The sequence below is a fragment of the Gadus macrocephalus genome, chromosome 20 (assembly GCF_031168955.1).
Source record: "Gadus macrocephalus chromosome 20, ASM3116895v1".
NCBI lineage: Eukaryota > Metazoa > Chordata > Actinopteri > Gadiformes > Gadidae > Gadus > Gadus macrocephalus.
The window spans coordinates 22,204,045-22,216,864 of NC_082401.1; positions in this window are offsets into that span (position 1 = coordinate 22,204,045).

Genomic DNA, 12,820 nt, shown 5'->3' on the forward strand with positions numbered 1-12,820 from the left:
TCATAAATTTCTGAATATAAAGCCTTGTTTCCAGTCCGTTGGACACGCTCTCTGACACCGTAGGCCTTCAGATCCTCCCTCTGCACCTCTGAAAGCGCTATGGAGAAACCTCTTTTATACGCTTGCTTACTCTCTCTGTGTCCATAACACGGGCGGGGGGTCCACATTATGGAGATGTTGCCCTGGAAGAATGCAAATTACACACCAGGGACATACCTTAAAAATATTGTCAAGGAACAAAGACATGGTTTGTGAGTTGAGTTTAACCAAGGGGTGTTGCCATACTTCCAATGCATTTAGACCAGAAACAGACATTTGTCAGTCCTGGTACTGTCCCCAATACTATTTGTGTAATTTGCTACACTACGACACGACGACACTCTGTGTCAGACACAACAAATATATTAGCCTATCCATTGCATTTATTCAACCATTGTGTTCCACCATCTGCCAATATTCTGATTAAAACATAAAAAGCTTTTCAGTTCGCTGATTATTGAGAAATTGCCCATACAGCTGAAATAAAGACAGAAGATCCCTCAATGTCTCATCTATATTTGTCCCTGATAACTAATTGCTTTGCAGTGAGGGAGCCTGTCTAATTGAAGAAGGATTCCTTTCTGCCCAGAGGACTCCTGATTCAGCAGATATGTACCTATGGCCAGAAAAGTACATGGCTGCATCCGTCGCTGTACAAAAGCCTAGAGAGTGGGATAAGTGGAGAGGCAATGCAGCATTACATTCGGCTGGCCTAAGGAGAGGTTCTGGAAAACCAAGGAAGGATGGGAAGTCGGTCACCCAAGCTATTCTTAGTAAGGGTGGTGAAAGGGTGATTTTAACTGGGGGTGTTGTTGGACGGGGGGAAGGAACACCTGGTGAAATAATGTGGGAGGGAGTGTGGGAGTGTGCATACTGAGCAATAAGTCAAGCATTAGTTTGTTTTGTCCCCAAACATTACCTCCAGCATGTTTAAGAGCCGTTTTAAGTACTGTCAGACTTACATGGCTGACTCACATATCTAAACGCTTAAGGGAATATTGGCTTATTTTTTTGTGTACTTGAAACTACTAGGATGGAATTTGTTTTCGTGACAAATGGGATGAAGTTTTTTCATCAGGGGTCTAAGATTGAGTCATTTTTCACACACAAGAGCATGTGGTGAACAAAGATATCGGAACTACTTCCAGAACATGACAACCAGGTATTTTTTGGCCCCATTCCTAATATTTTAGAACTCTGCCATGATTCTCAGCAATGATATTTGAGAACATGGCATGGATCAGTGGAGGTCTTGGCCTTGGACAAAGAGAGGGTAGTTGATTAATCTTTGTCTAACAGTGCTCTATATGTTACTGGAACCTTTAAGACTGTTCTTTCTCATATAACAAGCTAAAGGGCATGTTGAAGAGCGGGAGGAAAAAAAAGATAAAGACAAAGAATGTTAAATTGTTAAAGTTTGAAAGGTGAAATACAACTGTACCTGTATGAGAGGTCAGTGTGAATTTGAAGAATTGAAAGAAAATGATGCCAACCCTAGTTACAATCAGTTGCGGGGGTTCATTTTTGTTTGGGGGGGGGGGGGGGTTGTGCTCGGCTTGCGCACGCACAACAGATGTCACACACGGCGGACTCAAAGTAACACGTCTCAACTGAATGAAGCATTTCCTGATCTCTGAGAAGTTCTCAAGCGCTGATTTTGTATACAGCTGTATTAAGTTTCTAATTAAAATTGTATCTCTGGCAAAAGTCCGGACCTCGGTGACCTTATAGCTGGCTACAGCATTACCGTGTGGCTTCGGAAAGCAAGGAATGGCAAGATTGGTGGATATTGCGTGCAAGCCTTTTGCCCATTATGCAAAACAAACTGCAGCTTTAATGTGTGAGGAGCAGCACTTATTGTGGCCTGCATCTCGCCGGGATGCTCTTGGGCCGTCATTGACTAGAGCAGCTGTCTCCTCGAAAGTTGGCTTGGCTTCACCACATTATCGTCGTGCTTTGTGTTTTGTATGTAGCAAAAATAAGTTTGTTCTGTTGCAGACATATTTCGTGGTCTGAAAGCGTACGAAATGGTGATAATCACTTATGATGATATGAGTTATACATCTCTCTGAATAGCCTGTGTTTGTTTTTTTCAATGTTGGGCACAACGCATGCCAAATATCATTGTGCTAAGCTACATGATTCTGCAGCCAATTAGCCAGCCCATAATGTTATACAAAATGATTTTGTATCAACGTAATCGGAATTGGCTTTTGTAGAGAAAAGGAATGGCCAGGGATTTCTCACTACATCTCACTACATCTGACGCTGAAACGTCATTGGTCAAATGGGGAGACCTTTGAGTGATGCTTTACAACAGTGTTGTGATTTAATGAGGGGAACACCTTGGCTATACCACTGCTGAGTGAGGTGTGTGAATGTGCATGTATTAATACCTTTAAATGGGTGTGTGAGAACGCACACATTTAAAGGTATTAGAATACATATTTTTGGTAACTTTTTCTTGTGTCTCCATTTATATTTGTAACACCTAGTCACAGAGACACACCATATATAGTATGGATAAGTAAGAGAGATGTGTTTATGTCAGGTAAAAGGTCACTCATCCCCTACCTCCAGACTCTTTACATAATTTAAACTTTTATGTGACAATGTGTCGAAGGCTTTGTTTCTCTGAAGGCGTGGATACGTTGTCTGGGTATATTTCCATGCCTTTGAGGTTACTCCTGAAAAGTCGTCATTCAGTTCTCTAAGGTTATGCCAAGGCTAAGTAACTGAAAATCAAAACAACTCAAAGCTGACAAACTTGAGTTTCAGGACAATAAGTTTAGTTGAATAAGTTTACAATAATTTGGTATCTGAAACCCAAACTTTTTTTCGCAATTAAAAATCTTGATGTGGGATGATGTGGCAAAGAATACCATTTCAGTGGACTATTGATATTTTCTCAGTGAAGCAAGGCCTCCCAGGCATTTGCTCAGCCAATATAATTGTTTAATCTTTTTAATAAAATATGGTTCTTTTAATAGCTGCAAGATTTGAGCAACTTTATTGTACGTCGATAAATGAAATAATAAGCCAAAATGTATTTGATAGGATGGTGAAGCATGGTGTTTAAACTTCAGTTAATAGGATCAAGTCATAGATGAAAGACGTTGCTTCATCATTTTTGGGGAGCACAGTATCCCCAAAGCAAATTTTAGTCATCAACAGCTCAAAAGAAATTCACATTATGCCTAATTAAGCTCTCTCGTCTTTCGTGTGTCAAGACAGAAAACATTAGAAATCACAGAAGCCGTGGATATGGAGAACATTAGAATGTTTTTTTCGGTGATACATGATTATTAAAAAGAGGATTTGGCATTTTTTCTTTTAAGGTATGGGTAAACAGCAACTATAGCCTTGCATTTCTACCACCAGGAAAACGTAATTCGGTAAATATGCCTACACACAAATTAATTCTTCTCTCACTCGTTCCATTTCTCTCTCCACCACCTGAATCTCCCGGGTGGATGCATATCATCAGTTCCCCCTATCCTATTTGTCAAACATATGAATAATAATCACATACTGTGGTAATTCATTGTTTCTCTTCAGCCACATTAATGTGGAACTCATGCATACTTAAACTGCTATTATTCCGATATGGGTCATTTCACGGCAACAATGGGTTTAGCTTTTCCAGGTCTGCTGTTTACCTCCGGTCTCCCTGGACCTCGTGGTGCCTGTAGGGTCCCAGAGCCATTTTACTGCATAGTATCAGAGAGGCCCAAAGGCTTTTCACTATAATGCATTTTTGGATTCACCTCTGAATAAATACAAACGTTGAGAGGTACATAGTTTGCATTAAGCAAAGACAAAAACAGATTGGATGTAAAAAGACAACATTACTCAAGTGGTTACTGAAATTTGTCTTAGAACATTAATATGCACAGAATGAATAAATACAATCTGTTTGGATTCGTCAGGTATTAATCTCTCTACACATATTGATTGGTAAGGATGAATGAAATATCGTTGATCGAGTTGTGTGAGGTGTGTTTTAATTGAAGTAAATATGAGCACTGCAGTTGTTGTGAACTGGAAAAAATATGCATGAATCACTATGTGGCAGTTGACCCTGCTAAACGCCAACCAGCTGGCTCCACTGGCCGCCTCCGACACCGGGACACAGTTAGGCCCAATCCCATTTCTACCCCTTACCCCTTCCCCTTACCCCTTCAAAACAAGGGGGAGGGGGAAGGGGAAGGGGTAAGGGGTAGAAATGGGATTGGGCCTTAGTCGGTGTCGAAGGCGGTTTATTGCGGCGTTTGAAGGAACAGGCAGAGCAGGTGTTGCGTACTGGCATGTCAGCGCTCTCCCCTGTGTGTGCGTGGGGACGGCTGGGGAAGCCTGCGTGCTCTGATTACCAAATGCCACACAGGTGTGCACCCCCTCCCAGCCCCTGAGTCCACTGAGTCTGACTCTCGCCCGCTGAGGCCGCCTCAACCGGCTCTCAACCACACACACTCCACACGAGCCCAACACCAAAACGAGGGAAAGGCGAATCCCTCCGCCTACGACCACCCTCCCTCCCCTTCCCCCCCCCAGTCCAAACAGGGGAACCATAACCCAAACAATGAAGCAAAAGCTCCCAAACCCCATGGTCCTCGCACCTCTCCAGTTTGACCTGCCAACTCCCCCCCTCTCCCCTGTGTAGACCACAGATCAAGAGCTGCCGCATTGGCTGACAGAGGAGTCTGGGCCTGCAGGGTGGTGCCTCGACAGCTGGGCCTGTAGGTCCTGTCAGGGCCCAGACTAGCCCTCGGTAAGGCCAACCTCCAGCAGGGCGACGAGGCAACATCCCCATCCCAGCCCGTGGGGCCTCGGGATGCTGTGCTGGCTGGCAGAGTTGCGGTCGGGCCTGGGCTGCTGCGGGCTGGGTCTGGGGTTGCTAGCCACAGACGGTTGTATAGTCGAGTCGAATCAACCCGACTCAGGCCAGGCGCGGCTTGCCTGTACCAGCCATCAACCACACCACTCATCACCAATCTGAATGTAACTTTAAGAAATGGCTTCCAGCATGTCAATGGAGAAGATAACCCATCTTGTTTTATCTATCTAACAACCTTTTCGAAGATGTCTGGAATCCTTTTAATTTCTTTTAAGTCGTAATGCGTTGGGGCTTGTGAATGGATCTGCGATACTTATTTATTAATTCTTTATTTTATTTTATATAAAAAAATGCCTATATATTCATTGGATGATTTTTAATTTTTCTGTAGGTGCTGGGTGTTGTTTCTTGACAGGGTTGGGGTGGTGTGAGGGAACGCATGCTGTAACACTTTGCTGTGTGCTGAGTTGGGAACTTGTGTACGATTTATCTTTTTGAGCTGCAAACCGAAAACCAATGAACACATTGTTATAAAAGTACGAGCGCCTCTCCTGGCCATCCCGGTACCACTCAGCAAGAAATTGAGTTTTACTTCGAACCCGATGAGAACCCAGGATGCACAGGTAACCACGATAACCCCCCATTGAAGGGGAAGGACTCAGATGCGGCTGAGTCAGGGTTGAGGAAGAGCAGAAGGCCTCTGGACGACTGACAGCGTGCATACTTCATTGATAAACCCTTTCTGACTGTTGCTGGAGGGCTGCAGTCATGGCATCCAATCCTCTCTCATGTGGTTGAGAAGCTGACGCCATGATATCCAACATAGACGTGAGCTGCTGGGATGCACCAAACATGGGAGAACCGTCTGCTGATCTGGATGGAGCCGCCTCATCTAGGATGTCAGGCTTGCCATTTGCCCCTCTAAGTGCGGTTGCATTTCGGCTGTCCAACTGATCTGCTTTAGCACAGTAGAGACACTTTTTGGTTGGAGGCAGAGTTTCAGCAATGCACTTGACAGCAATAGATAACTGTACTTAAGCGGGCAACTTTTAATTATCTTTATTTCAGACCACATTCTTCTATACTTTGACACAATGAATGCTTTTTAAATCGTACATCTGAACTCCTTCCACCTCTGCTTGACTAAGACAAAAAATAGCAAACATTCAATGTTCTCTGTTGCCCCAATGGTGAACCAAAACAAGTGATGGACAGCAGTGAACAATTTGAAATGAGTAAACTCCACATGCTAATTGGGAAGCCTATAGGTCTGAAACATTTCACGATGTTCCCGCGTCCTCTGACTGAACCCTGGCTATATCTTGACAGCAGAGCCCTCCGTGGGCCAAGCTGTATTCCATACTTCTGCACATTTTGAGGGGGACAGATTTGCATAATCTGCTATGTGCTCTGAGCAAGTGTGAAGGAGTATGTGTCTGTGTTGGTGCGAGATGGATCTGTGTGAATTGTTGTTATCTTAAACTTGCACTATGTCACTTTTTTACAGCAGCTATTTACTCCATTAAAAAAAAAATCGAGACTAGAATATTTGTCAAGGATAAAAACATGCTTAAATCTTCTCAAACTTGATGAGCATGACGAAACATCCTAGCCACAGATTTAAACGAGTCACACGAAGCAGTTCCATTGACCAGGAACAGGGCTGCAGTAGTAGAGCCAAACCTCTTCGACCTGGGTCACTGTTTTCTAGAAAAATGTTAGTGGATTTCTGGAGTGATGTTCGAGGAGTGAACGACCTGCCACTGTAAGGATAATTAAAGGCCTTTTAGGTCAACACGCCACCATGCTTCAGTGGGGAGGTCACAGCAGATAGAGCACACTGATGTTTTGTAGCAAGTTGTATCTGTTAAAAACATAAAAGGTGTTCAATTTGCTATTTAATCTTCAGATGAATTGTTTAAAAGCAAGTTAGAGAAATATTGCATGATTCAGCAGTTAGCTTCTGGATTTTGCATGGTGATTCTGTATATTACAAAGACAAAACCCAGAACTTGGTGCAAGATTTTGACAATTGGTTTTCCATTCGAACACCATCGCAAATACACAGGTAACAATTTGCATTGGTTGTTTTTTGTTATTGGCTTTGTGTACCACAGCATATAGTCTTGGGTACATACTAGTATTTGAACACACACTCTAGTACACACACTAGTCTTTGCTATGTGCAATGGTTTTCAGATATATGTCAACACAATTGTCCGAGTTACGAAAGCCCATTCCTAGCCCACTGCCAATTACACTTTTTTTTATTTCTTTTTTTTATCTGGGACAGTGCACATGAATCCACATTTATTTTATCAATGTTTCAATGTGCCGGAGTTAGCTAATGAGCAAATGTTCATCAGTATTCCTGTGATGGTTATTTAATAAAAACACAATATAAAACATTACCATTCGATGCAATACAAGACAATACAATACAATGAAATACAATAAAATACAATACAATACGATACATAAATGCATTACAAAAGTAGCAAAGTAGGGATGGGCACGAGTAGTAAATTCCAAACTCGAGTGATCGAAGGAATTCCTCGAGGATCAATCGAGTACTCGTTTAATCTAATCTATTTTTAGAATGCAACGCATCTGCAGCAGGAATAGGCCTGATGATGAACGGCAATATTACCAACCAAACATGTAATGCTTATTCTCCATCAAAACAGTCAGAGTTATCAGAGTATTCATTATTTATTTTTGCAAATGTTCAAAACACTTTTTCCTTACAAAAATAAATATGCGTCTCACAATTTAAATCACGTCGAACCAAGGCCTGTAACAGTTTAAAAAAAAAACGAAACAAGTAGCCTAACCATTGCATATAATTTAAAGCTGCAAATAAAACGGCAGCAAATGGACTATGGAAATACTCAGCGTTGTGATCTTCTCTACACGGCCGGGATTAAAGCTGCGTCTTGCGGCGGTGAAAATAGCCGACACACTTGGTTGCTGCGGGTCTGCTTTCCCGAACTCACCGTTGTGTTTCAGGAGCATATGTTGCCGTATAGTACTTTCTGGTAGCTCGATTGGCATATTTTACATTTCACCTTATGATCTCCTATTTCTTTAAAGTATTTCAATTCTGCGCTTTGCTTTAACCGCCATCTCTTAACTTTTTGAATTCTGGCGTTGTGCACACGGCACGGAACGCGCCACACAGAAATGGATACATTTCATTTGCTTTGTGCCCACGGCATGCGTTAGTGGCGCCGACAGAAAATGTATACATTTGCTTCAGAAAACTTTGTTTGTGTGTGTATATGCAAACTCGAATTTGCCTGTCCACCAACCGAGTTCATTTGTAACGAGGAGTACTCGAGTAATAGATTCCTCATGCCCATCCCTATAGCAAAGTATATCAAGTCAATGCAAGAGATGAGGTTTGTTGAGAACTCATGATTGCAAGTTTGGTGTACTTCAAACCATCTCTTAAGGTTTGTGTTAATGGTGAGCTAATAAGTTCTCCCTCTTAATTCAATTGGAGGACTTGTCTGTTTTACACTATATTGCACCAGCATAGGGTTAAGAGTGTACATGATGACTCCAGATCTTCCATTTAGTAAACATGCTGGAAAGCTGTGGACTTCAGACAGCTACATCTCATCATTGCTAGCTGCCATTGCTAGATCGTTGTCTGTCCCCCCCACCCTCCATCTCCTTTAGCAACATTTCTCTCTACCGTCTAGACTTCTTTCAACCTCACACTCTTTAAACTCCTAATTATCTTGTTCACAAGGAAATCACAGGGGGTGCTTCTGCTGCCAGACCAGATTTTCTCATCAAGATGCAAGTTCAGACCAGAACAATGTGGGCAGGACAGCGGAAGGAAAGATTTAGTTTCTGTCGCTTTGGTTTTCAGTCACTTTCAGTCGCAGCCTTTCTGGAACTTTCCAAGCCAGTGATCAGTAGAGCTTCACGCTTTGCATGCACCAAAATTAAGATTAATGCAAAATCTAGTGGGTGTCAGTTTTCGAGCGATGTTAATCGTTGATAAAAACTTTCATTGTCCAATGGGTCAATGAGTATTTGGGGCATATATCAACAAACGCTAGACACAGTTTTAACAGGTAATTACATATAGCTGTGCAGCGGCCACTTACTGGTGCTGGTCCGCAGTGAAATGTTCATGAATGTGTGAATGTTTGAATGTGTGTAAACATTCATTTATATATATATATATATTAGAGCTGTCAGTTAAACGCGTTATTAACGGCGTTAACGCAAACCAATTTTAACGGCGTTAAAAAAATTATCGCGCGATTAACGCAATTCTTTTATTTAAAAAAATAATCTTTGGCTCAAAACAAAGAAGCAGTAGCCTGACTGCTATGTTCAAATGACATTTGTTCAAAGCAGTCGTTTAATTGCACTATAGGCTCTTTTTTTGTATCGTCCTGTTTTGATCAGTATATGCCAATGTTGTTATCAATAAAAAATCATTTGCACAAGGCAAGCCGATGCACTTCACCATGTTGATAAGAGAATTAAAATGAGAAGAATTATGGGACAAAAAAATCAAGGGATATTTAGCATAGAAAAATAATTTGCGATTAATCACGATTAATCGTGAGTTAACTATGACATTAATGCGATTAATCACGATTAAATATTTTAATCGCTTGACAGCTCTAATATATATATATATAGATATAGATATAGATATAGATATGTGTGTGTGTATGTACATTATTGTGACATCAAAAGAGGTGTGGTCTCCCAGAGATAATACATTCTCCCTGCGGCCGGTTTCAGAAATACAACACAATACGTTCCCTGAAAGAAGTGCCAAGAGCAGCCAGGCGGGAGGGAGTTTCTGTTTGAGCTGTTTTAGCTATTCATAGAGCTCAAACTATAGACTTATTGAAATCTTCCTGACAAGATTATCAGAAATCTTTGATATGTTATGGATATTTTATGATGTTAGATCCAGTTGACCTTCACTTTAAGTTATGAAAAGATGATTTGATTTAGCCTTTTGTTTGTTATATTTGTTTCACAATAAATAAATATATACATACATACATACATACGTGTGTGTGTGTGTGTGTGTGTGTGTGTGTGTGTGTGTGTGTGTGTGTGTGTGTGTGTGTGTTTTCAATATCTCTTTAATTCTATTATGCTCTCCTTCTGTTCTCTCTCACCTTTCATACCTTTCATTCCATCTTCAACAATCTCAATCAAAAATTTGGTCCAATATATATATAGTCATGTAATTGGAGGCTGTGTGGCATGCTAGAGACATTCACCATCATCTTGCATGTCACCCCTTGATGGATGCGCCATCAAAATCAAATTCCCCAAATGTAAATTTTAACCTTTAGTTAACGAATTTCCAAAAATACACAGCATAGGCAGGTCAGTGAACGAGACAAAGTGGCCAGTTATCTCTAATAGCATCACAAGTGTGTGGGTGGAATACTGTGTGTTACAGTTTACATTGTTTTTAGTCACATTCACACAGTCAAATGGGCTTATAGCTCTTTCTTAGCATAAAATATGAGTCTAGAGAATAAGAGAATTGCTACTTAATGAAATGCCAAAATCATAAGTGTATCATCTACCACATTTTTGTAAATAGATCCATAATATATATCTCAGGAACTCTCTCAGGAACTTTTTCTTCATACTTCTTTAATCTTCATTTGCTTTTCATTCTTTCGCTAAGTTAGTCTCAAATATTTAGACTTGTATATATTGCCATTCTGCTATTTTGTAGCAAACATTTACGGGAAAAAAACACAGTGGGCTATGGATACTGAAGACAAATGTGGTCTGAATTGAATCTGAATCCCAATGCTCAAGACTCCTGCTAATCAAAGTCGAATTACTGCTGAGCATTGCTGATTGCAATGACGTCATTTGCAAATGTTTCTATTGAGAGAAACCAGGGTGGGAAAAAAGTTTGTATGTCCTGCATTATTGAGGGAACTGGTGAGGTAGAATTTGTGCATGTGCATATAAATATGCATATGTGTGCAGTGTATTGTCGTGTTCATGTGTCTGTTTACATATTGTGATGTACAACATGTCTCAAAAAGATTCATTAATACCGAAGCTTCTCCCTTCTAAATGAGCTACTGCCAAGCAAACAAGTGTCATAATGCAAAAGCCTTTCTGTATGACTCATCACATGTTTACACACAAGGTGTAATTGCACTGTTCATTTGGGTTGGCATTTCATTATTGCACAATTATACAAGAAAACAAAAAGAATAATCTGTGTACTTACTCTAGCTATTAACTCCAAATACATTTCTCAATACTCCTCCATCACCCCCCTCAGTCCTTGATGGGCCGGTGTTCAGGCTGTGGCTATTATCTGAATTGATAATGACCTTACCTTCAGTGCTAAACCCAAAGTGCAGATATCGCTCAGTACACCTCACACACCCACGGCATGTACACACTACTCTCTCATTGGACGAAAGCGTGTAGAGATTCAACTTTTGCAGCCAGAATGTGGCCACTGAGGGAGAGAGGGGCGTCGTTCTTCTGAAGTCGGGTCTTGCAGCTATTTCCATGCACAGCGGCGGCTTTCTTTGCCTCCTTTTTGCATTCCAAGCTTGAACACTTTCCACACCACTGGGAGATTAGTTCTCCCTGAGTGCTGGCCACTCTGGGAGAATGGCCTCATTACCAGCCAGCAGTAGTGTGCTGAGGGCACTCTCACTCAGTCTGCCTTTAGTCCAGGGCGGCGCGGCCTTTAATCTGCTGCCACATTCCAGATATGATGGCGGGGAAATTGAAACCCTCTACAGCAGGGAAGTCCTGTGTTATTATAGCATAAAGAATGGTTATTAAAGTGTACGGGCATAGGGGAGTCTATCCTATTAAGGCCATCGCGCAAGGTGTCTAGCTAGGTGTGTGTGTGTGTGTGTGTGTGTGTGTGTGTGTGTGTGTGTGTGTGTGTGTGTGTGTGTGTGTGTGTGTGTGTTTTCGATATCTTTATATTATATATATATTATATTATTCTCTCCTTCTGTTCCCTCTCACCTTCCATACCTTTCATTCCATCTTCAACAATCTCGACCCAAAATTTGGTCCTAGACCAACCAGCAAGATTTGGGCTGGTTGTCTACATTCTATAAATTCCACATATGTGTTGCTTAAAATCCTAGCGACTTATGTTTAGATAATACAACATAAGCAGAACAATAAATACAGTATATATATAAATATAAATAGTTGATTAATGCACGTATAACTAATGAAGACAACTGCACAACAAAACCTTAAATGTAGTGCATCCAAGTTTGAAAACTTTCTTCCAGGTATTTGGTATCTTATTGCCAAAATAACTGTTCAGCCCTGTGCCCTGTAGTTATCTTATAATTCTTAATTTCATCACCTTGAATTCTATTCCTTCATTCCCAGATTGCTTAATTTGTCAACACGCCAGCGCCTTTGCATAGAATGCATGATTGCAAAATGATTTATGTGAAGCAAGCACTGCATGGAAGTCTGGCACCGAGACACTGCTGTTACCCAATGACAGTGTGTGAAAAGAAGAGCACATCTGCCGAAGCTGTGTGAGGGTGCGCCGCACCGCCCAGCAATGAAACACTGCGAACACTGAGTCTACTGTCTTGATCAGACTGCATCACCGCCGCCGACACGCTCCCTGATCATAGATGAGTTATTGACCTCTCTTAGAACACAGACATTTAAGGGACCAAAGCCATTCATCATAGGCTGTGACTTCATAGAAAAGGCCTCTCGGTTTGCTTGGTTCAGTTCAGTACATTGTGGCATTTACCAGTGCTGTGGTTTGTGATCATGAGTGTGTGCTAGTTCAAGATGAATGCAAGGAACGAAACTAACCACGAGGTATACTTGTGGAGGGATAAAGACATAACATAATGGTTGCACCTTTGTTAATTAGGATGGTAATCCTATTCATTCTGTTCCTTCGATTCTAACAGCAAG